This window comes from Plecotus auritus (assembly GCF_963455305.1).
Source record: "Plecotus auritus genome assembly, chromosome: 8".
Lineage (NCBI taxonomy): Eukaryota > Metazoa > Chordata > Mammalia > Chiroptera > Vespertilionidae > Plecotus > Plecotus auritus.
The window spans coordinates 48,531,165-48,556,339 of record NC_137782.1 but is presented as its reverse complement, the minus strand read 5'-3'; positions in this window follow the sequence as shown (position 1 = coordinate 48,556,339).

The window sequence follows — 25,175 nt, the reverse complement described above, 5'->3', positions numbered from 1 at the left end:
GCATTTTGTTCTCATGTGTCCTCTACTCTTCAACACTTGATTGTCTGAGGGACGACTCTAGCAGAGTACGGGCTATTCCTTCTACCAGGAAAGCTGCCTCCCTTCATCAACATATGGTGTCACTACTAAGATAATTTATTCTTTGAATCTAACAAGAAGGAAGCCAGAACTTCTGTCCAATTCAATTGGTGTTGTGACTTGCATCAGTGAATTCATCAGTGTACGCTCGGACCCACCTATGGAGAGTGAGAATTTTATGAATGAATGAATAGAGACAGTGTTACAAGAGACCAGGCAAAGGACCTGTGGCTGTCATTTTCATGAGCAACGTTCCTACACAAGCCATAAGATGGAAAGCTTGTTTTGAGACTCTATCAATTTCTTTTCTCTAACATTATGTTACTGTCTTTGCCATGGCTTCAAATTAGCAATTATCTTTTTACAAGGAGCTAAATAAAAAGGTAATACTTAATACAATGCTTAACCTTCAGCGGATGAAGCAAGGTGAATACAATTTAACAGTAAAAGCATAGTCTTTTTTTTTTTTTTTGGTTTAACATCAACATAAGCATTAGAATGGAGTCTACTAATTATGCATGACCCCTTCCACAGCGCAGCAATCATTTCTGTGCCCCTGTGATTTCAGAGAAAATGGGGCCACGTGATGGGTAAATGCAGAAACTAAGGAAAAGAAGGTGCTGCTGTGTCAGGACCTTAGATGGGAAATTAGAAAAGTGCTTATTGGTATAATTGTTAAGATTAAAAATATTGAGCCTGGAGGTGTAAGTTACTAGTATACTTAACCTAACTTAATCACTAAAAAATAAATACAGTGTACAAACTGGTAGTAATTCCAGAAAAAAACAACACATCTGCTCTACTTTAACAACGTGTCTGCACTGATAAAATGGGTGAAATACTAAACTACTTTCATCCTTTCTTTGTATCTTATGTACAAAAATGTTTTAATGTTTTTTGTTCCTTTAATTTTGCTAAGGGTAGAGATCAAATTTAAACTTTTTTTTTTTGTTTGCTTTAAATATATTTTTATTGATCTCAGAGAATAAGGGAGAGGGAGAGAGAGATAGAAACATCAGTGATGAGCCCTGACCGGTATGGCTCAGTGGATAGAGCGTCGGCCTGCGGACTGAAGGGTCCCAGGTTCGATTCCAGTCAAGGGCATGTACCTTGGTTGCGGGCACATCCCCAGTGGGGGGTGTGCAGGAGGCAGCTGATCGATGTTTCTCTCTCTTCGATGTTTCTGGCTCTCTATCCCTCTCCCTTCCTCTCTGTAAAATATCAATAAAATATATTTAAAAGAAACATCAGTGATGAAAAAGAATCATTGATTGGCTGCCTCCTGCACGGCCCCCACTGGGGATCAAGCCCACAACCCCGACATGTGCCCTTGACCGGAATCAAACCCGGGACCCCTCACTCCACAGGCTGATGCTCTATTCACTGAGCCAAACCAGATAGGGCGAGATCAAATTTAATTTACTATTTCTATTCACACCAGATAGGAATTAAGGGATTTTGAATCATCATAAATGTCCAACATTTTGCCTGGTACATAATAAATTTTTTCTTTTAATCAAACTATAATTCTGAGCAATATGTGTCGTTATCCCGATTTTATAGATAAGAAACTATGGTACAATGGCATGAGACGCCTTGTCCAGGGCCATAGCTGAGGACAACTTCTCAGAGCAATAGGATTCACCACAACTCAGAACCACCCACTAGGACTTGCTCAGCAAATGCTTGTTACATGGGGTTATCCTTTAGATGTGAAAGTTACTTTAGAGAGCATCCATCAAGAGTTTGCTTTATCTTTCCCTTCTTATTTTGCATTTTGCTATATTTTGTTATTTAATTTTACATATAAAAATAGAGGCCTAATGCACAAAATTCATGCAAGAATAGGCCTTCCTTCCCCCTGGCTGCCAGTACCAGCTTCCCTCTGGCACCCAGGACCCAGGCTTCCCTTGCAGCCCTGGCTTCATCCGGGTGACCGGTCTAATTAGCATATTATGCTTTTATTATTATAGATATTCTATATTTTTGTCCATTATCATTTATGAAATTACTATATATATATATATATATATATATATATATATATATACGATCACTTTTTTTGGAGTTAAGAAAAATGTTTGCTTGTAATAACGGTGTACTGAAAATTTTAGATACATTTTCTTTAATTTGGGTGTGAGTCAAAATATGTTTCTAAATCACTACAGCTATTGAGTATAGACCTGGAGACCTTTCCTAATATAGTAAGATTTAAAAAAAACACATGAAAAAGTTAAATAGTCTCATTATTTGCAGAATTACTCATATACATACAAGATTCAAGAGAAACACCTAAAAAAATGTTAAGACTATAAGAAGTTTAACAAAGTTAATATGAACTGTTTACAAGTATGATTTTTAGTGTTTAGTTGGTTTTGAGTTTTGTTTAAATAAAACAGGAAATAAATAAATCAAATATATTCTTTCTTCGAAAGATTAATAAGAATCACAACATAACATGGCACCCTCCAGATCCAGGGAACCATCCTCTGCAAAATAATAAATATACAACCATGTTACAAAGCACATGCGTAAGATTCAGAAGGAAGTGAAAATAAAACTTCATGCAATGCAGCGCCTTGTTAGATTTGAACATGTATACTCATGGAAAAACATTCCTTTTTTTTCTATCTCAATCATCTTTCTAAATAAATGACTAGAGCTTTTTGAAACATTATCTGCACCATGCGGTAGATTTGTAGCAAACAAGAGCAATGGTAAATGATAGATTTTAAACAAAAACTAAAATTGCTCCTACTAGATAATTGTAAATCAATCCATACAAAATAACTTTAGGAATTAACTATTCAGATCTTAATGACTAGTAGATTTCTACTACCAAAATCAAAAACTCTCAGTACTGTAAGAAAAAATGACTGATTTCTTATGTGCTTTTTTTTTTTTTTTTTAAGATCAAATTGTCTGAATGGATCTAAAGGTTTTTTGTTCCACTCATTTATGCATTCCTTGGTTGATTCTTGCATGTGCCCTGACAGGGGATCAAACCTGCAACTTTAGCGTATTAGGACCAAGCTCTAATAACCAATGTTGACTTACCCAACCAGGGTGTTTAGATTTCTAAACTGTGTATTCATTATTATATTTTAATAAACTATAATATCAAAGTTAAAAAAGGAAAAGGTACAATTACTAAAGAAATACTCAAAATAATTCAATATTTAGAAGAAAGTAAAAAATGGATAATTTATGTTAAATCAAAATACTGCTTAGAGTCTAGACAACAGGTAGTTCTGAAAATATTAAACAATAATTTGAATTTTAAGCTTTTCAATTCCTTAAAAAAATAGTATATCTTCAATGTCTTTCTTTAGTGAAATAGAGATTCCCCAAAATAATTGTATTAGTTCGGTTTTTGTCAGGAAGAGAAACCATTCTGGATATTCCTGGTGGAAAGGACTTTCCTACCAGAATCATAGGGTTATAAAACCACTGGAAGGCTCAGGAGGGATGTCAGGTTGGTCCTTGATGACCTTTTTTTTTTAAAAAAAATATATATATTTTTTATTGATATTTTACAGTGAGGAAGGGAGAGGGATAGAGAGCTAGAAACATCGATGAGAGAGAAACATCGATCAGCTGCCTCCTGCACACCTCCCACTGGGGATGTGCCCGCAACCAAGGTACATGCCCTTGACCGGAATCGAACCCGGGACCCTTCAGTCCGCAGGCCGACGCTCTATCCACTGAGCCAAACTGGTTTTGGCCCTTGATGACCTTTTAACAGCCTACAGCAATGGAGCTTCTGCTGCTCTGAATTATGCCTTCTTTCATTTCTCCTAAATTTTGTTAAAGTTTGCCTTATTGGCAGAATCTAATCCAAACCATACAGGAAAAGGATTTTCTGAGAAGCAAAGAAAAATGTAGGATGAAATGACATCAATTCTAGATTGGTAAAAGACAAAATGGAAAATATTACTTAAGCACCTCATCATATAAATGTTAACACAGAATAATTATAAAATAATATTAATGTGGAATACATGGTATGCATTTTTCATTCACTTAGCATCTTCTATGTGTCAGTCCCATATTCTGTAGAGGGCCACCTGGGAAGGCACATGGGCATTTCTTTAATTATTGTCAGCTGAACTCAGGGCGATAGGCAGAGCCACGCCCTGGGAACATGCTTCCCCAAAAAGGCTGGACATGTTATCAGCTTGGCCTTCATTTCAGCCCAGGTGTCTGCCTAGCTGACTTTGATATGTAAATCCAGGCAAGCACCAGGAATGCTTGGGCCTACTCAAGAATGCAAATAAGCTCCTTTGATCCTAAGTTTTGGTGTTACTTTCTGGTATTTGGGGATTTAAAATAAATGTGCTGCATAGGCTCGGGGTCCCTGCCTCTCCATCAGAGGTGGCAGCAGTTCCACCCAGCTCCCAGCTTTTTAAATCTATCTCTGCGTCTTCTTTCTTTCTTTCATTCTTTCTTTTATTTCTCAATCCCTGGCCGCCTCCACTTAGAACCAGTTTGTTCATCTCTCTTTTCGTGCTGGACGCGGAAAAAGGAGATCCCCGCTGCATCTGGCCCCCCGCAATATTCAACGCTGGGAATCAGAATTGCAAGCATACAAGGTCACAGCAATAACAGAGCTTCCAGTGCAAAGAGGAATCCAATATTATTCCATAATCAAACAAATAAATGCAAACTCCTCTGAAGTGAGAGGAGAAAGAAATTATTCAATAATGGACATCAGCAACCAATTAGTAATGTTACAACAATGAAAAAAGTTCAAATGATAGAAAATTAGACCCCAAAAAGCACAAAAAACAAAAAGAGAGAAGACAAAACTATTGCCAAAAATATAGCAGAATGATTTTTATAAATAAAGTACATTCATAATGAAACACAAGATATAATGAGCAACCTGGTAAAACTGGTATAAATTTAAAATTCTACATTTCAACACCTTCCCATCCTTTGGACTCTAAAGATGCTTCTCTTTAACATGGTTGACAGGCCTAAGATCTGGGCATGCATATCCTTGAGGCATCTACCTCATTCATGTGTACAGAGGCCTTTTATCTGACACTTCAACTTGTCTTCACACAATCTGTCTTACGTGTCATTGGCCCTCCTTGTTCTTTCTACTCTGGACCAAAAATAAAATGTCCTTAGTGTAACAATATTATTGACTAGAGGCCCGGTGCACGAAATTCGTGCACGGGAAGGGGGGTGTTTCCCTCAGCCCAGCCTGCACCCCCTCCAATCTGGGACCCCTTGAGGGATGTCCAACTGCCTGTTTAGTCAGACAACCTTCTCATTATCAAGGACTGCTGGCTCCCAACCAATCGCCTGCCTGCCTGCCTGATTGCCCGTAAATGCTTCTGCCTGCCAGCCTGATCACCCCCTAACCACTCCCCTGCTAGCCTGGTCACCCCTAACTGCCCTCCCCTGCTGGCCTGGTCACCCCTAACTGTCCTCCCCTGCTGGCCATCTTGTGGCAGCCATCTTGTGTCCACATGGGGGCAGCCATCTTTGACCACATGAGGGGCAGCCATCTTGTGTGTTGGAGTGATGGTCAATTTGCATATTACCTCTTTATTATATAGGATGATGTCTAATATTTACTGACATTGTTAGCAATGAGTCAGGCAATCTAAATGCATCAACTCACAAAATCTTTGCAACTACCTTATGAGAGAAATAAATGGAAGGACAGGACCTAGGTGCATACATTTTACCCCAGACTAGTCATTCCCATGCTGTCTCTCAGCTAGCAGCAGTGGGAATATAACCATGTCATTTTCAAAAGGGAAGGCTTCTGTCCCTAAATGATCCTATACTGTAGATAGTTAACTAGGTTTAGGGTCTGTTGTACAAAGTACAATAGTTGTTTTAATGCCTTGGCATTTAGAATAGTTACTAATTTAAAAGAAAAATATTGACAAGAGGCTTTACATGTCTCTCATTCAATCCTGAAAGTATCACCAGGAGAGAGAGCTATCAAGGCGTTTATTTTATGGATAAGAAACCAAGGATCAATGATGTGAAGTTAGCCATCCAAGGTCAATGGCAGACATGGAATTCAAATTTATGAGTGGTTACAGAGCTGCTTCCTAAGGATCAAGAGGAGAGAAAGATGTCTTTATGGAAATGGTTGCTTCTTTCACACTATCTCATGGGACAGATCTGCTTGTTTCTTTCACACTATCTCATAGGACAGATCTCCTACCTCCCTCTTGTAAAAACTCTTGTCATCATCTCAGACATACCAAGATCATCTCTCCTTCTCAGGATCCTTAAGGCAATCACAGCTGCAAATTCTCTTTCACCATATAAGGGTCACTCAATAGTTCCTGGGGACAAAGATGTGGGAATCTTTGGGGAAGAAGGGGTGCTTTTATTCTGCCTACCACAAGGTACTAAGTCTTAAATCTCTGAGCTTGTCAATTAAAGCACATCCAGGTTTAATTTCTCAACAGACCTCTAGGACATATTTTCCTGAGGTTTCCCGTTGATTACTAAGCATCACACATTCGTGTAGCTTTGCAACTCTATAAAAATAACCAATTTGGGAGCTTGTAATAATTATTATCCACAAGGCTACAGGCTTGACCAGAATATATCAAATACTGCTCAAAGTCTTTTTGGCATCTTCTTTATCCTGAACTCCAAGGAATCTCTTTCTGTTCACTGATTCCGTTTACAAAGCCCTGGGCTCCCTGAGGATTAGATATGGGATTTCTCTCAAAATCCTGTCAGTTGTATCTGACCAGGCCCTTTGTTTTTAAATGAAATATTCATACATACAGAGAATAAATGCATAAATAGATAGATAAGTGAAAGAAAGAGAGAAAGGGGGAGAGAGAAGGAAGAAGGAAGGAAGGAAGGAAGGAAGGAAGGAAGGAAACGAGAGGAGGGGGGGAGAGAGAGAGAGAGAGAGAGAGAGAGAGAGAGAGAGAGAGAGAGAGAGAGAGAAAGATGATAGCTGGCTAGCTAGCTAGCTAGCTAGATAAATGGATGGGTAGACCTAAAAATAATAACTAACTTTATCAATATTTATGAAACCTTTGTGTCCCTCTCTGAGTCATCAGACCACTTCAAGTCCTAAAAATATACTAGCTGAGTACTCATAAAGCCTTCACACTCTCCCTCACTTTATTAGTCAGGGTTCTCTAGAGGGGGAAAACCCCAATAAGATATAAAAGGAGATTTACTATGAAGAACTGACTCATGATTATGGAAGCTGAGAGGTCTCACAATGTGTTACCTGTAAGCCGGAGACACAGGGAAGTCAGTGGTGTGATTCAGTCCAGAGGCTGGAGAACTCAGGAGCTGAGGATGTAAAGCTCCAGTCCAGGGAAGAAGATGAAATGAGACATCACAGCTTGAGCAACAAAGCAGAAAAAAGAGGTGAATTCCTTCTGGCTCCACCTTTTTGTTCTACGCAGGCCCTCAGGGACTGTATGCTGCCTATGGCATTGGGGAAGGCAGTTTACTGAGTCCAGGATTCAAATGCTAATCTCATCTGGAAACACCCTCAGGGACTGAGAATAATGCTTAAATAGACCTAGGGGCCCCTGGTCCAGTCGACATATAAAATTAACTTTCACACTCACTCATTACTCCACTGAATACTGTTCTGCCAGCATCAATTTATAGTCAGATAAAAAGTGTGTGGTTGTGGTAAGGATTGTTTACTTTCTTTTTAAATATATTTGTATTGACTTCAGAGAGGAAGGGAGAGGGATAGAGAGATAGAAACATCCATGAAGAGAGAGGATCATTGACGAGCTGCCTCCTGCATGCCCCCTACTGGGGATGGAGCCTGCAAACCTCCCCACCCCCCCAACCCCGCATGTGCCCTGACCAGGAATCGAACCGTGACCTCCTGGTTCATAGGTCAACACTCAACCAATGAGCAACACCAACCAGGTGTTTATTTTCAGTTTTACTTATTTTGTTGATTAAAGATGCACTGGGGTCTTGACTGGGTGAGAATAATTGGATCAAACATGAAGTGATTCATTAGAAGACAGGGAACCCTAAGGAACCTCTGCTTCGGAGCCTTCTGTGGGTGGGGAGAAGGTGGGACCTTTTCCACGGGCTGAATCAAACGCGGGAGAGTCTGATGGAGAGCAGGGTGGGTTGTAGGACAGACACCAGAGCCCCTGAGACAAAATTCACCCAGAAGAAAGAAGGAGCCTTTCAGGAAAACCAGGCTCAGCAACAGAACCTCAGGGTGGAAGAGAGTGCTCCTGGGGTGCCCCCAGCCTCTGTGTTTGATCTCTTTCTCAAATGCTTGGTAACATCCATTTTCCCTGGGGGGAAAAAGTGTGAAATAAGATGGTGCTTTTCCTTACTGGCAACAATACAAAAACAACCCTGGTATGAGAAACCTCTGCAGTGCAAGAAATGTGATGATCCTACCTTTGCAAGAAATAATCACAGCAACAAGACAATGAAGAGCATTTTGTCCAGAACAAATTTGCAAGAATCTGCTCCTTGGTAGAGGCAGGGAGCAGAGAGCAATCAGGCTTTTTTCCTCATGCTGTCTGTCACCATGAGAGGTGCCTACAGAAACAGGATGGCCTCCAAGCTGGCTGCCCACATGGACTCAGGCCCCATAGACCAGTGGTCGGCAAACTGCGGCTCACGAGCCACATGCGGCTCTTTGGCCCCTTGAGTGTGGCTCTCCTACAAAATACCACGGCCTGGGTGAGTCTATTTTGAAGAAGCAGTGTTAGAAGAAGTTTAAGTTTAAAAAATTTGGCTCTCAAAAGAAATTTCAATCGTTGTACTGTTGATATTTGGCTCTGTTGACTAATGAGTTTGCCGACCACTGCCTTAGACTATGGGGCTTCCAGAAGGGCATGGGGACAAGGGGTTGGGAAGGGGGTGCGGGGGCAGGCATGGGGATGAGGGGAGGGGGATTACAAGAGCTGCAGGCCTATGTGAAAGGGTAAGTAAGGGCTGGCATCCAGCACAATGCAGGATAAATTAAATGTGACCTAAATTTTACCTTCAATTCATCTGCTGCCCAGGCATTAGGGATACATAATGATTTGCAAAACCACAAATGGAGGATTATCTTCATTGTTGTCTATTTCATCAAGAATCCCGCTGGAGATTTTTTTTTGTAGAGTGTATTTGTTCAAAAGCATGAAGAAACAAGGTACATAAATAATTAGAGACTACTTTGGGAAGAAATAATTGGTACTGAAATGTTTAAAAACCTCTGGAAGGTGAAATGTCTTATATTATGCATGCATTAGCACAGAAAATAAAACTCTGGTCTGAGTCAGTTGTTTATTCTCTCAGGTTCCAAAAAATCCATAAATTAGCAAGCAGATCCTTTGAGACCATGGTTTCTCTCCAGCAGCACTATGGGCATTTGGACAAGGTTATTCTTTGCTTTGGGATGTGTCTGGGAACTTCAGCAGCATATTTGGTCTCTACCCACTTGTTGTAACAATTAAACATATGACTGAGCATTTACTTAATGCTCATGGCCAACTGTCCCTGGAGGGGAAAATAAAGCATCCCCACCTCCTCACTGAGAAGCCCTGCTTTCAGGCATTGAGCATTATGCTCACGTTCAACCTCAGAATAGTGTCAGTCATGCAAGTAAAGACCTGATGCTGCCTAATGTTATGTAACTACATAAAATATAGTGATACGGGATTTTTCCCCTGGGCAGGATGGTTCCTGGGTTCTTTGTCCATCGGAGTCAAAGAATGAATCCATGGACAGAAGATTGTATAGCAAAGTGAAGCAGGAATTTTAGGGGGACATAGGCAAGCTTAGGGATTTTTTAGAATTGGGGTCCATGGGAAAAAACACAGGGCCACAGACTGGGAAGAGGTACATTCCCATAACACAGGGAAGCGAGGTGCAGTTACATCTCCAAAGACAAGAAAGCTGCAACAGGTACATTTCCATAGAATGTGGGAGCTGAGAACAGCAAAAGGTCTATATTTACAAAATAAAGAGAAGGAAGCCCTTCATCCAGAAGGAGAAGAAGAAAGCCCAAAGGAAATAGGAAAACAATAAGGAAGGAGGGGGAGAACTTAACATATCCCATGTGAGGTTAAACCTTTGAGCCCAGGAGTTACTATAGTAACCAACTCGAAGGGGAATACTGACCAATCAGAGGGAATATCAGGCACCAGGATCTGCAGCCTTTATAAGCATAGGGAAAGGAACCCAGTGGGACTCTTCCCCCTCCCTATGTGGGAGTCTGTACTTGTTCTTCAATAAATCTCCACCTTTGCTATACCATTTTCTGTCTGTGGATTCATTCTTCGATTCTGGCAGACAAAGAATCCGGGTTCCAGTCCAAAAATTCGGTATCGAAAGGTGCAAATTTATTGAAGAACAAGTACAGACTCCCAAGTGGGGAAGGGGAAAGAATCTCACAGCACAGACTCCCACATGGGGAAGGGGAAAGAGTCCCACCAAGTTCTTGTTTCCATGGTTTATAAAAGCTGCAAGTCCTTGTGTCCTGATAGCCCTTCTGATTGGTCAATATTCCCTTTTGGATTGGTTACTATAATAACTGCTGAGCTCAAAGGTAAAACCTCACCTGGGACGTGAGAGGCCCTCCTCCCTCATTGTTCTCCTCTTCCTTCTGGGCTTTCTTCCTCCTTTATTTTATAAACATAGACCTTTTGCTACTCCCATTTTCCTTATCTTATGTAAATGTAAATGTTGCAGCTCCCTTGTCTTATGGAAATGCAACTTCTCCCAGTCTGTAGCCCTGTGGGGTTCCTCCCCCCAAAACCTCTTTAATTTTTTAAAATTTTCTAAACCTGCCTATATCCCCCTAAATTTCCTATTTCGATATTATTGACCTCTTAGTAATAAATCCAGACTAATGTTCAAATGTTAAAGTCAACATTGAGTTAAAATGGTTTAAAATAAATGTTGCAAGTAATATTTAGAAAATTTTCTCAAAAGACGGGATCATTAAATCCTTCTTATGAGCCAAGCATAAATATTCTACCATGAGAGTTTTTGTGTTTTTTGTTTGTTTGTTTGTTGTTTGGGGTGTTTTTAATCTTAGTAAAGGAGTAAACAAGTTAGACAGGGAAGACATATTCAGTGCTTTTATCTTATTCTTGTACACTCTGATAATAAAGTTTTCCTGTCATGTATGGTTCTTTGTTCCAAGATGATATAGATGATGTTAAAATGCAACTGAATTAAAATAAAAAGAAGATTCTTTTTATTTTAAATGACATATTTAGAAAAGAAAAGCAGGTGTTTTTTTTCTACTCACAGAATGTGTACTTCAAATTACCCACAATGAATTTTACATGGAAACATTTCAAAACAGATGAAATGACAAAAATTGAGACATTATAAATGATAAGCTGATATATTTGCTCTATTGAATTATGAAAGGAACTTAGCAGAGAACAGTACAAAAATTTAATGTGGAGCTACATGATTTTATTTCTTCTGCAGCAAAAGAAGGCACAAAGATGAACTAACCTCCACAGTCATAAAGATGAATTTTAAAACCAATAAAACCCATGGGTACAATCTTCAAAACAGAAAGGAAACCCAGCCAGTGTGGTTTCATTCAATGATTACCAACATATCTATTTAGTAGAGGTCTGTCTTTGATTCATTCACACAGACATTTCTCTGCAACAGTAAACCTTAGAGAATAATCCATGAAAACATTGCCTGGAAAAAACAAACAGTAAATGTTTAAAGCAGTGATTTCATACTAGTGCTGCTCAGATTAAGTGTTTTATCTCCAGTATCCTTGCATGATAATCAAACAAACTTCACTTAGGAGGTTCTTCCCCAGAGCTCCAGATTGACAGTGAAAATGTCAGGGGAAGATAAGGGCCCACATCCTGCAGTGGTAGAGCCTCCTAGCTAACCATTTAACCACCACAACAGTGGGAAAGGATGTAACAGACTTGAGCAAGAATATGGTGTAACACCCTAAAAATAGGTGTGTCTCTATTGGACGCCATGCAACACCTAGTGTAGAACTGACTGCAATTTAGTGGAGTTAAGCCGAGATAGTTATCGCAAAATGGCAATAAATAAAACATTTTAATGAATGCAGATGCAAAATTTAAAAGGGAAGCCCTGGCTGAGTACCTCAGTTGGTTAAAGTGTCACCCAGGTACATACAAGAAGCAACCAATGAAAGCATAAATAAGTGAAACAACAAGTTGATGTTTCTCTCCATTCCTTTCTCTCTCTAAAATCAATCAATAAATTTTTTAAAAAAATTTAAAGAGATATTTTCTCCAAAGCAAGATGGAGTATATGCATTTCCCCACCCTCTTCCTCTCACCAGGTACTGCTAAAAACCTTGGATGTGACATAAAAACCTTAGAAGGTTGCCCGGCCAGTACTGCTCAGTAGTTGTGTCAACCTATGAACCAAAAGGTCACAGTTCAATTTCAGGTCAGGGCACATGCCTGGGTTGCAGGCTTGATCCCTTCCTCTCTGAAATTAATAAAAATATATATTTTTTTAAAAACCCTCAGAAGGCAGATTGGCTAGACACCTTCAGATCCAGGGTGAGTCCCTAGGTTTCCTTTTAGCCTCTTGACTGCTGGAAACACTGGCAACTGGTAAAAAAACAGCCCAAGATAGACTAATTTCTCTAGCCAGAGGACTGGGAAGGGACAGTCAACAACATTTTTAACTTCCCTACTCCAGTCAAACAAAACAGTGGAAAGACAGGCCCGCTCACCCTCACCATACAGCGTCCACTCAGCTGGCCACAAGGAGTCTGCTAATTCCAGTGGAAGGGCTTCCCTCCTGGCTGGTGGAAAGGACTTACTGCATGCTAAATAAGACGCAATCTTATTAAATAAATAATGTTTCACACCTTTTTATCACTCTTCAGGTTTTAAGTGCTTTATTAGGTGTACCAGTTAATAATGCGGATTTTTTTCAATAGATGGAGTTACACATACGTTGATATATATGCGATTTGATATGTATGCTATTTTGTTGCATTTTTTAATTTAATAAATCTTTATTGTTCAGATTATTACAATTGTTCCTCTTTTTTCCTCCCATAGCTCCCCTCCACCAGGTTCCTACCCCACCCTCTGCCCTTACCTCCCCCCGACTGTCCTCATCCATAGGTGTACACTTTTTGTCCAGTCTCTTCCTGAACCCCACACTCCCTTTTTCCCCCAAGAATTGTCAGTCCACTCCCTTTCTATGCCCCTGATTCTATTATATTCACCAGTTAATACTGTTCATCAAATTTTTTATTCCCTTGGTTTTTAGATTCACTTGTTGATAGATACATATTTGTTGTTCATAATTTTTATCTTTATCTTTTTCTTCTTCTTCCTCTTCTTAAAGAATACCTTTCAGCATTTCATATAATTCTGGTTTGGTGGTGATGAACTCCTTTAGCTTTTTCTTATCTGTGAAGCTCTTTATCTGACCTTCCATACTGAATGATAGCTTTGCTGGGTAGAGTAATCTTGGTTGTAGTTTCTTGCTATTCATCATTTTGAATATTTCTTACCATTCCCGTCTGGCATGCATAGTTCCTGTTGAGAAATCAGCTGAGAGTCGTATGAGTGCTCCCTTGTAGGTAACTAACTGTTTTTCTCTTGCTGCTTTTAATATTCTCTCTTTGTCTTTTGCCTTGGCATTTTAATGATGATGTGTCTTGGTGTGGTCCTCTTTGGATTACTTTAGGGTTCTGTGTGCTTCCTGGACTTATAAGTCTATTTCTTTCACCAGGTGGGGGAAGTTTTCGGTCACTATATCTTCAAATAGGTTTTCAGTATCTTGCTATCTCTCTTCTTCTGGCACCCCCATAATTCTGATGTTGGTACGCTTGAAGTTATCCCAGAGGCTTCTTACACTATCTTCAACTTTTTGGATTCTTTTTTCTTTTTGCTTTTCTGGTTCAGTGTTTTTTGTTTGTTTGTTTGTTTTTTAATATATATTTTTATTGATTTCTTTACAGAGAGGAAGGGAGAGGGATAGAGAGTTAGAAACATCCATGAGAGAGAAACATCAATCAGCTGCCTCCTGCACGTCCCCTACTGGGGATGTGCCCGCAACCAACGTACATGCCCTTGACCGGAATCGAACCTGGGACCCTTCAGTCGGCAGGCCAACGCTCTATCCACTCAGCCAAACTGGCCAGGGCTGGTTGAGTGTTTTTTGCTTCTTTGTATTCCAAATCTTTGACTGGGTTCTTGCAATCCTCTAGTCTGCTTTTAGGTCTCTGTATAATATTTTTTATTTCAGTCAGTGTATGCTTAATTTCTAGTTGATCCTTTTTCATATCCTCAAGGGTCTTGTTAAATTTATCGGCCTTTTCTAGAAAATTCTTGAAAAACCTTATAACTGTGGTTTTGAACTCTATATCCAGTCGTTTACTTTCCTCTATTTCCTTCATTTGTGACCTGCCTCTTTGTCTCCACATTTTGGTTGCTTCCCTGAGTTGATGGAGTGGCTTTGTGTGCTAGGTGTCCTAGCAGGGCCCAGTGGCTCAGCCTCCCCAATTTCCTGAGGTGGACACTCTTGGTGTGCCCCTTTGTGGGCTGTGTGTGCAGTCTTGTTGTAGTTAAGCCTAGATTGTTATTAGTATCACTGGGGGGAGTTGACCTCCAGGCCAATTGGCTGTGAGGATCAGCTGTGTCTCCGCTGGGAGAGCTTCTGTGCTCAGCTTGGATGGGCGGAGTCTCATCATGGAGCAGACAGCCTTGGTTTCCGGTCAGCCCCGCCCTACGAGGGCCCTGTGTCTCAGTGTCCCACGGCAATGGCTTCACGCACCTCTGAGAGAAGGCTGCCCTCGAGTTTCGCCTGCTGCCAGACAGTCCAGTTTCTCCCCGAATGAGTCTGGGTACCCAAAGTCTCACCCAGAACTGGATTTCAATGCAGTCGGGAGGTTTTGTTTACCTCCCGAACAAAACAGCTAGCTGCGCGCTTGCTGCCCGCCCTTTCTGCACGTCGCAAGTAAGCCAGCAGCGTATTCAGCCGCCTGCCCTTTCCGCGCGCATGGGTCTCCGCACCTCTGTTCTCCACAGTTCCTCTGGGTCTCAGTATCCTTTTATCTTTCCTTCTAGTTGTAGAATTTCCATTCAGCCAGCTTTCTGGTGGTTTTGGACGATGTCCGCTCTGTCTTCCAGTTGCAGTTTTGAAATTGTTGTGTGAGGCAACAGTTATAGGTGTTTACCTATGCCGCCATCTTGGTTTCTCTCATATTTTGTTGTATTGACAGCAAGCTTCAAAACTTCATATGTCAAATTTGCTCAAGGTGTTAACATCATAGATATTTTTACACTTAAAAATGTCTAATTTTGTACCAAAAAAAGAGCATTTGTGGGAAGTTTTAATTCATTACTTTATTTTGAAGAAAAATGCTGCTGAATACTTCGGGAAGCCTATGGTGAACATTGTCCATCGCAAGATACTTGTAAACTCTGGTTTAAATGCTTTAAAAGTGATTATTTCAATGTGAAAGACAAAGATGTCCAATTCAACAGAAAAAGTTTGAAGACCAACTATTATAAGCATTATTGGATGAAGATGCGTTTTAAACTCAAAAACAACTTGCGGAAAGATTAAATGTTGCTCAGCAAACAATTTCCGATCATTTACAAGCAATGGGAAAGATTTTAAAGGAAGGAAAATGGATGCCACATCAACTGAACGAAAGACAAATGGAAAACCGAAAAGTCATCAGTAAAATGTTGCTTCAACGGCACGAAAGAAAGTCTTTTTTTGCATCGAATTGTGACTGGCAATGAAAAGTGGATTTATTTTGAGAATCCCCAATGCACAAAATCATGGGTTGATCCAGGTCAACCATCAACATTGACTGCAAGGCCAAATCGCTTTGGAAAGAAGACAATGCTCTGCATTTGGTAGGATCAGGAAGGTGTGGTGTATTATGAGCTTCTAAAACCAGGCGAAACCATTAATACTGATCACTACCGACAACAAATAATCAATTTGAATGATGCTTTGACCAGAATGTTCCAGAAGACACGGGAAAGTAATTTTGCTTCATGATGACGCACCATCACACACTTCAAAACCAGTTAAAGACACATTAAAAGATCTTGCCTGGGAAGTATTAACCCACCTGCCATATTCACCAGACCTTGCTCCTTCAGATTACCACTTGTTCCAATTGATGGCACACACACTTTCTGAGCAGCACTTTAAAACATACTAAGAAGTGGAAAATTCGGTCTCTGAATGGTTTGCCTCAAAATAAGAAAAGTTCTATTTGGGACGGTATCCACAAATTACCTGAAAGATGGGGAAATGTGTGGTTAGCAATGGACATTACTTTAAATAAAGCACTTTTGATGATTCTCTTGAAATTATAGTATTTTCTTTGATTACAAAATCCGCTATTATTAACCGGTACACCTAATAAGTCTTATAACAATCTATGGCGTAGACAAAGCAAGATTAATATATTAATTTCACTTGTTTTCCACCTCTATTAAATCAGGACATTAAATATGTCCAATACTCTCATTCCTTAATCAACCTTGACAACAATGACTCATCTTTCAAATTTCAAATTAGGATGTCCTTTCCAAAAAGCCAGATTCCCTGAGGCCCCCAGTTGCACCTAGATTTCTGGGAACTCCATGACACCTTGAACTACTTTGCCCATTAATGTAACACAGTAGCAGATTCAATAGCAAAATGATTAAAAATATAATTTTCCTGTTTGTTGAGTCCTCCTGCTGCAAGGAGTGGTGTATGGGTCCTTTCCTGTGTTTCAGTAACCTCATTCAGTCTCCATCACTGCATTTGTTGGCAGGAGGTAGGGTTTGACCCATAATGAGTGATGCAATGGAGTCATCCCAGCAGGGAGAAATACTGAGAACCACTGGACTTTGAGGTTAAAAGATGGGAAAGGATTAACCCCTTATTGGATATACCATTGGCAAATATGTTCTCCCATGCAGTGGAATACAACTTAACAAAAGGAAGACAAACAATCCAATTAAAAAATGGACAAAAGGACTGAAATAGACACTTCTTTAAAGTGGAAATACAGAAGCCAAGAGAGATATGAAAAAATGCTCAAAGTTACTAATCATCCAAGAGATGCAAATCAAAACAACAATGAAATATCACCTCACACCTGTCAGAATGGCTATCATCAAGAAATCAACAAACAACAAGTGTTGGCGAGGATGTGGAGAAACAGGAATCCTAGTACACTGCTGTGCTGGTGGGAATACAGACTGTTGCTGAAAGAATGCACTCCCAGAGCAGGCGCCACGGAGACTGTTCTGGGAGTAAGGAATAGATAAGAGTAAGCAAACAGCCCCTTCCCAGGAAAGAGCATGCTGACCTTCCCCCCCTGCACTTATCAGTAAACAACCTCCTAACTTCTGGTTTTTGTTAAAGTTATAGCCCCTGTCAAGGTTTCTATAACTATCTTGTGTAAATAACCTATCTTGCCCCCCACCTGCGTGTGATTTTTGCCTTTAAAAGTCTATAGCCCACCCTAGCTCGGGGCTCCAGTCAGCAGTTTGAACTGTTGCCTGTGAGTCCCTGCGCCGCGCTTGAATAAAGAAACCTCTTGCTTTTGCATCGAAACTCGTGTTCTGCGTTTGATTTGGGGTCGTCGCTCTGCCAAAGGACCTCCCGGGGGTCTTCACGGCCTTACATTTGGTGCGTTGGCCGGGAAGGAGCGACCCCCCCTCAAGCGTCAGAACCGACCTTGGAGGTAAGGGGGGCCCCCGAAAAGATTTCGTCTTGTTGTCTGTTGTCTGGTTCGTCTGTTAACTGTTTCAGGATTTCTGGTTCTGGTTTCTGGTTCTGGTAAAGACAGGTTGTTCTCTCCGTGAGGAGAGGGCTCCTCTGGCCGATTAGGGTTCGGTCAGAAAAACTGTCAAACTGGGGGACGCCCCAGATTCAGGAGATGACCAAGTAAAATTGGTCGTCGTCGGGTGTCAGGTGACGGGCAAGTCAAAGTCCGGCCGGGCAATCTGTAGGACGGGTGTCCGTCCGTCTGGTTATATCAGGTTATTGTTTCAGTCTCGTTGGGCCCTTTGTCTAAGTGTCTTGTTCATTGTTGTCTCTTTTTGTTTGCTTCTCTCTTTTCATCCTGACACGGACGGAATGGGACAGGGAAGTGTTGTTTGTCGGCTTCTTGTTTTGTTTTGCTTCTTTGTCTCGTGTCTGGGCCCTGTGTGTAATAATTGTTGAGTTTTGATTTGTAAAGGTTTTGTCAGGTTGTTGAAATCCTCTTGGAGGACATTGAGTGGTTCTTCCCTTCCTGTTTAACCTTTGACTGTGTGACTGGATTACTGATCTTTTTATCAAGGTTCCTTGCAGGATTTTACCTCTCCTGAAATGACCCTCTATGTGTACCCTGTCCCTCCCGACTAAGCACTCTTTTTTTCCAGGTCAACGCCGGAGTGCAGGATGACTTTCCCCTCACAGTCCCTGGCAGACTCTGGGAGTGGTTTTAACCTTTTTTTTTCCTCCACACACTGGTCCCGCCCACTGGCCTGAGGCGGCGGCAGCGGAGCCAGAAAAAGCGGCAGCGGCATTTGCACACCCTCCCCCCCTTCAGGGTGTTCGCTTCCTGAGCCCTCAGTCTCCCTGTGCCGCCCCTCCCTCCTGGTCCCACCCTCATTATGGGAGACAGAAAGAGCTCCTGAGAAACTCCCTAGGTTGCAGGATGGGGCATTTATCTGCTTGTTGCGTCTGTTAGTCTTGTTTCCTTTGTCCAACATGAGTGCCATTTCTGTTTTGCTGAAACATGGGTGGAGAATCCTGTCCTGGGATGTGGGAAAGGGAGGCCCCCACGTCTGTTCTTGTTAGGCCCCCATCAGGGGACTTGGGCAGTGTTCCTGTTATCTGCTCAGACCCCAAGACTGTAAGAGTACTTGTTCACTAAAAGGGTGTAAGTACAGATGTTTGTTTAATATTTTGTTTGTCTGCCTGGGTATAATTATTTGTCCATGTAAGTGTGGAAGTCTGTGAGAAAAAAAAAAAGAACATTTAGTTTATTTAAGGCTGATTGCTCTGACACATAGCAAACCGCCCCGAGTGGCCACTGGGATTCCTTTTTCCCAGGGGTGCTTGCTCTCTGTCAGAGGGGGAATCGGCCCACCTAACTAATAACATTTCTGTCTATGTTTATTAATCTGAAGATATGAAGTTGTAACAGTTGTGGTCCGAAGAGGTTTAAAGCAGAGACCAAATTCTAAAGTTAACTATTTATAAGAAGGAAGCCGGAGCTGGCAAAGTCACCAAGTCTGCCCAGAAAGCTCAAAAACTAAATAAATCTTATTTCAGACACCTGCCGCCACCCGGTCTTAATCAGTGGTGGAGAAACGGTCTCAAAACTGTTTGTCGCAATTGGCCATTTGAATTTAATATAATTAATGATTACACTACATTATAAAACCTTTAAAAGAAAAGAAAAATATTTTGTGGACCACTTGGTCCTTTTGTGTGTGGCAACTCTCAAGTTATTGGCTCTAAAATCAGTACTTTTTAATGGAAACACACTCAAGCAGAGGGGCTTTTCAGAGAGGTCAGAAAGTCTGATTGCAGTGTAAGGGTCACCGGTTCCTCACACGCCGCCTTCGCGGGCAGGAGGAAGCGCTTTTCCCAGTGGGAACAGAGAGAGGTCTGCCAGATGAAAACGCCTCAGTGGGAGCACCTCCATTCGCCACCTGGGACCCGAGCCGCGCTCCCTGCCTCCGCCCACCCGGCGCCCGTCCCCTGCAGGGGTTGTTTTGAGTAGCTGGAGGCGGTGGCGAAGAGGGAAATTCCCTTGTGACCCCCTGCGCCCCAATGAGACCCAAGAACCCCCGGAGACTCCTTGGACACTTTTCACCGTGTTCTGTTAGGGGGCTTAAAGAGGGCAGCTAGAAATTCCCCCATTCCCCTTTTCAGGCTTATCAGAAACTGAGATCTTTTATCTTTAGGAAGAATGTGGCCGTTTGAATTTCCAGCGGCTGGAGGCCTGGGAACCGCATGCTGGGCCTGTTCCCTCCTCCCTCTACCTTTTCTAAATATTTTAAAAGAATAGAAGGTTTGAGGCATGGTTATACATTTTTGAAGGACATAGAAAAAAGATTTAAAGGCTAATTTGAGATTGTGAGATCTGTGAAGGTTTGTATATGTAGTAAAAAAAAAATATATATATATATATATATATAAAAAAAAAAAAAAAAAAAAAAGAGGCCAGTAGCAAATAGGAAGGAATTAATATGCCTATTGCAGGAAGCAGGGGCACTGAAAGAGAGAATGTCCTGGCAGGTTAGCCAGGGAAGCAAAAGGGGAGACTCAGACTCCAAGGATCTTTAACTTAGAGGAAGAGGACTGTCGGGGCCAGGGCTCCTTTCCATTAAGCCCCCAGGAGCCCAGGGTAACCTTACAAGTGGGGGGCAAAACTGTTAGTTTCCTGGTGGACACTGGGGCAGTCTATTCAGTCTTGACAGAGCCGATGGGACCCGTTACCTCTAAGAAGACATCAGTCCAGGGAACCTGCCTGTTTTCCTTGGACATCAAAAAGGACTGTGGACCTCAGAAGGAACACGGTAATGCATTCATTTCTGGTCATGCCAGAATGCCCATACCCCCTGCTTGGACGTGACAAGCCACCATATCCTTTGAGGGGGACAGAGCACACCTCACCGTGGATCCAAGGAACCCAGGTCCGGTTACATCCTCCCCCGCCTGTATTCTTTTAACCTGTCCTCTGTCAGAGGAATATATCTTGCAGGATACGGAAAAAGCGACACCAGAGGAAAAGCATAAGCCCACTACCTACCTGGAGGAGTTACAACGTCTCTATCCCATGGTCTGGGCAGAAAACAACCCCCCCGGGGTTGGCAAGTCATCAAGCTCCTGTAATAGTCCAATTGCAAGCCACCGCCACTCCAGCCCGGGTACTGGGGAACACAACCGCTAAACTGGACCGAAGTAGAACAACGGGCCTTTGAGGAACTAAAGAAGGCTCTCGTCTAAGCACCTGCCCTAGCCTTGCCAGACGTCACGAAGCCCTTCCACCTCTACGTGAGTGAGGTAAAGGGCATTGCCAAAGGGGTTCTCACTCAAACTCTAGGTCCCTGGAAGAGACCTGTGGCCTATCTAAGAGACTAGACCCCGTAGCAGCAGGGTGGCCAGCGTGCCTCTGGGCAGTGGCCGCCACAGCATTGCTGGTAAAGGAGGCAGATAAGCTGACTCTGGGCCAGGAACTAGCCCTGGCAACACTCCATGCTGTGGAGGCCCTCCTTCGAGCTGCTCCAGAGAGATGGATGTCAAACACCAGGATCACCCAGTGCCAAGCTCTTCTCCTGGACCAGCCCTGTATCCAGTTCCAAAAGACACTGGCCATCAACCCTGCCAGCCTGCTTCCAGATTATGATCCGGAGGAAACAATTCATAACTGCATAGAGGTAACAGACGCAGTACAAACAGCTCGCCCAGACCTGACAGATGTCCCTCTATCATCACCAGACGAGGTACTGTTCACGGATGGGAGCAGTTATGTTCAGATGGAATCTGATATGCAGGGGCAGCAGTAGTCACCCTGGACCGCACCATTTGGGTGCAGTCCCTGAATAGAGGACATCAGTACAAAAAGCTAAACTTTTGGCCTTAATCCAGGCCCTTTGATGGGGACACAGTGCCATCCACCGGGAAAGAGGGTTACCAACTTCAGCCGGAAAGGACATTAAAAATAGAGAAAAAATTTTAGCCTTATTAAAGGCCATCTAGCTCCCAAGGGCAGTTGCAATAGTGCACTGCACAGGACATCAGAAAGGGGAGGCAATTGAAGCCAGAGGAAATAGAGCCGCAGACCTAACTGCCAAGGAAGCCGCCCTAAAACCAGTGGGGCCTTTACAAGTCTTAGTAACCCTGCCAGACCTTGACCTACGGCAGACCCATCCTACACCAAACGAGAGGAGGAATTGGCAAAACAGAAGCAAGCCATCAAAGGACCACATGGTTGGTGGACCTTACCAGATGACAGACTATTGGTCCCAGAGGCTCTAGGTCAGACATTAGTTGCCCAGTTACACCAGGCTACCCACCTAGGCGACACCAAGACTTCTGGACTTCTGCGAGGCAGGTACTATATACCAAGCTTAAATAAGATAATTAAAAGCATAATCACTAAAAATACTGTCTATGCACAGGTAAATACTAAGCAAGGTAAGAGGGTCCCCCTGGGAATTCAGGCCTGGGGGAAATTCCCTAGGAGAGCATTAGGAGATGGATTTCACAAAAATTAAGCCACCAGCGTCAGGGTACAAGTACCTGGTAGTTCTTATAGACACCTTCTCGGGTTGGGTTGAAGCATACCCCACTAAGCAAGCCATAGGAATTAAATTTGTCCTAGGAACCGGTGAAAACTGGACCAACCTCCTGCCCTTCGCCCTCTTATGGGCCAGGTATACCCCCTACCGGAAAGGGTTTCCTCCCCCTTTTTTTTGAGATCATGTATAATAGACCTCCCCGCATCCTTCCCAGGGTCAGGGAGAAACTAAAAACTAGAATTCATAACCATTCCTTGCTCAAGTCCTTACAGGCTCTGCAGTATACCCAGAGAGCCACCCATAAGCTTGTTTGAAACGCACTGCCAGTGCTCACCGCGGACCCTGTACATCCCTTCCAGCCCGGGGACTCGGTGTAGGTAAAGAAGTTCACTGCCCAAGGACTCACCCCAACCTGAAAGGGATGCTACACTGTTATCCTGAGCATGCCCACGGCTGTTACAGTAGACGGCATCCAGACCTGGCTACACCACTCCCAGCTCCTGCAGCAAGAAACAGCCTGAATCCTGGCAACCAGCAGCCTCACCCATAAGATCCCTAGCCTGGGCTCCACACAGGCCAGGAGAAGACTCGACGCCTGCAGGAGAGGGGACTCTGTGCCGCTTTGAGGGAACAGTGTTGTTTCTATGCAGACCATTCTGGGATTATAAAAGACTCAATGTCCAAACTTAGAGAGAGACTTGAGACCCGGCGACAAGAACGGGAAACTAACCAGAGATGGTTCGAAGGCTGGTATAATCGTTCCCCCTGGTTCATCACCCTGATATCTACCTTGATGGGGCCCCTAATAATCCTTTTGATGCTCCTGACTTTTGGCCCCTACATCCTTAACAGGTTAGTGGCTTTTATCCGGGACAGAATAAGTGCAGTCCAGGTAATGGTACTCCAACAGAGATACCAACCGCTTTCTCAAAATGAGGGTCTGTAGTCCCAGGATTGGAACTCCCCAAAAACGAAAAGGGGGGAATGAAAGAATGCACTCCCAGAGCAGGCGCCACGGAGACTGTTCTAGGAGTAAGGAATAGATAAGAATAAGCAAACAGCCCCTTCCCAGGAAAGAGCATGCTGACCTTCCCCCCCTGCACTTATCAGTAAACAACCTCCTAACTTCTGGTTTTTGTTAAAGTTATAGCCCCTGTCAAGGTTTCTATAACTATCTTGTGTAAATAACCTATCTTGCCCCCCACCTGCGTGTGATTTTTGCCTTTAAAAGTCTATAGCCCACCCTAGCTCGGGGCTCCAGTCAGCAGTTTGAACTGTTGCCTGTGAGTCCCTGCGCCGCGCTTGAATAAAGAAACCTCTTGCTTTTGCATCGAAACTCGTGTTCTGCGTTTGATTTGGGGTCGTCGCTCTGCCAAAGGACCTCCCAGGGGTCTTCACGGCCTTACATTGCAACCATTATGCAAAACAGTATGGAGTTTCCTCAAAGAATAAAAATGAAACTCCAATTTGACCCAGTAATCCCACTTTTAGGAATATATCATAAGAAACCTGAAACACTCATCAGAAAAAATATATGCACCCCTATGTTCAGAGCAGTGCAATTTATAACAGCTAAGATTTGGGAACAGCCTAAGTGCCCATAAGCAGATGAGTGGATAAAAAAGCTGATGTACATTTACACCATGGAATACCATGCAGCTGTAAAAAAGAAAGAACTCCTACTATTTGCAACAGCATGAATGGACCTAGAGAGTATTATACTAAGAGAACAAGCCAGTCTCAAGATAAATATCACATGATCTCAGGCATATGTGTAATCTAATGAATAAAATAAACTGATGAACAAAAACAGACCCAGAGACATAGAAGCATGAACAGACTTTTGAACCTCAGAGGGAAGGTAGGGGAGGGTGGTGGGAAGAGATCAACCAATGAACTTATATGCATATATGCATAACCCATGGACACAGACTATGGGGTGGTGAGGGACTGGGTAGTGGTGGGGGGACAGGAGTGGGCTGGAAGAGGTCAATGGGGGAAAAGGGAGGCTTATGTAATACTTTCAACAATAAAGATAAAAAAATAAAAGATGGGAAAGGAGATAGTGAGAGGAGAGGGACACACAGGTTGTACGGTAGCAGATAGTGGAACTCCACTCCATGTGGATCCTGCCACATGCCAGAGCCTTGGGAGCAGCAAGGAATAGTGACATGTCAGCAGAGAGGACCATCTTACTGTTCTCAGCATCACTAAGGGAGCTGTAGGAGCCACCATGGAAGGAGGACCAGGACTCTTACATTAAAATGATAATGGCCTCAGAGTTCATGTATATTCTAACGAGGATAGGGGGCAGAAAAAGGGAGGAGAGATCTCAAATAATTGGGGCCTTTTTTTAATATTCTAAAATAAAGAAAAGTGGTATATCTCATTCCTCCAGAATCACAGAGCAATTTACGCCTGATATATCTGTTTACTCCTTTTACATTCCACTAGATTCGAAGCTCTGTGTATGCAGAGACACGTCAGTTTGGTTCATAAATTTATTCGGAATGCCTGGCTATGACTCCCCTTTGTCCCATCTAGGCTATAGGATGATATTGAAAATACCACTACCAAAGCAAAATGGAATGGAAAAGTTACACTTTCAGTCCTTAGGTCAAATATGACAAATAGGCTACATACCCAAAAGCAGATTATATTTTAAAATAAAAAAGTTTTCATTTGATCAAATAAATTATTTAATGACACTAAGAAATAAAGCAATTTGACTAAGATATTTTTTTTCAACTTTAGTTTTCTTTCAGAATAAAGTCGTTTTCTCACACACCAAGAGAATGGAGATCTGGTACTGGGTTATTTACATATTAAGAGCCAAATTCTTAACAAGAGTGGGGAGATATT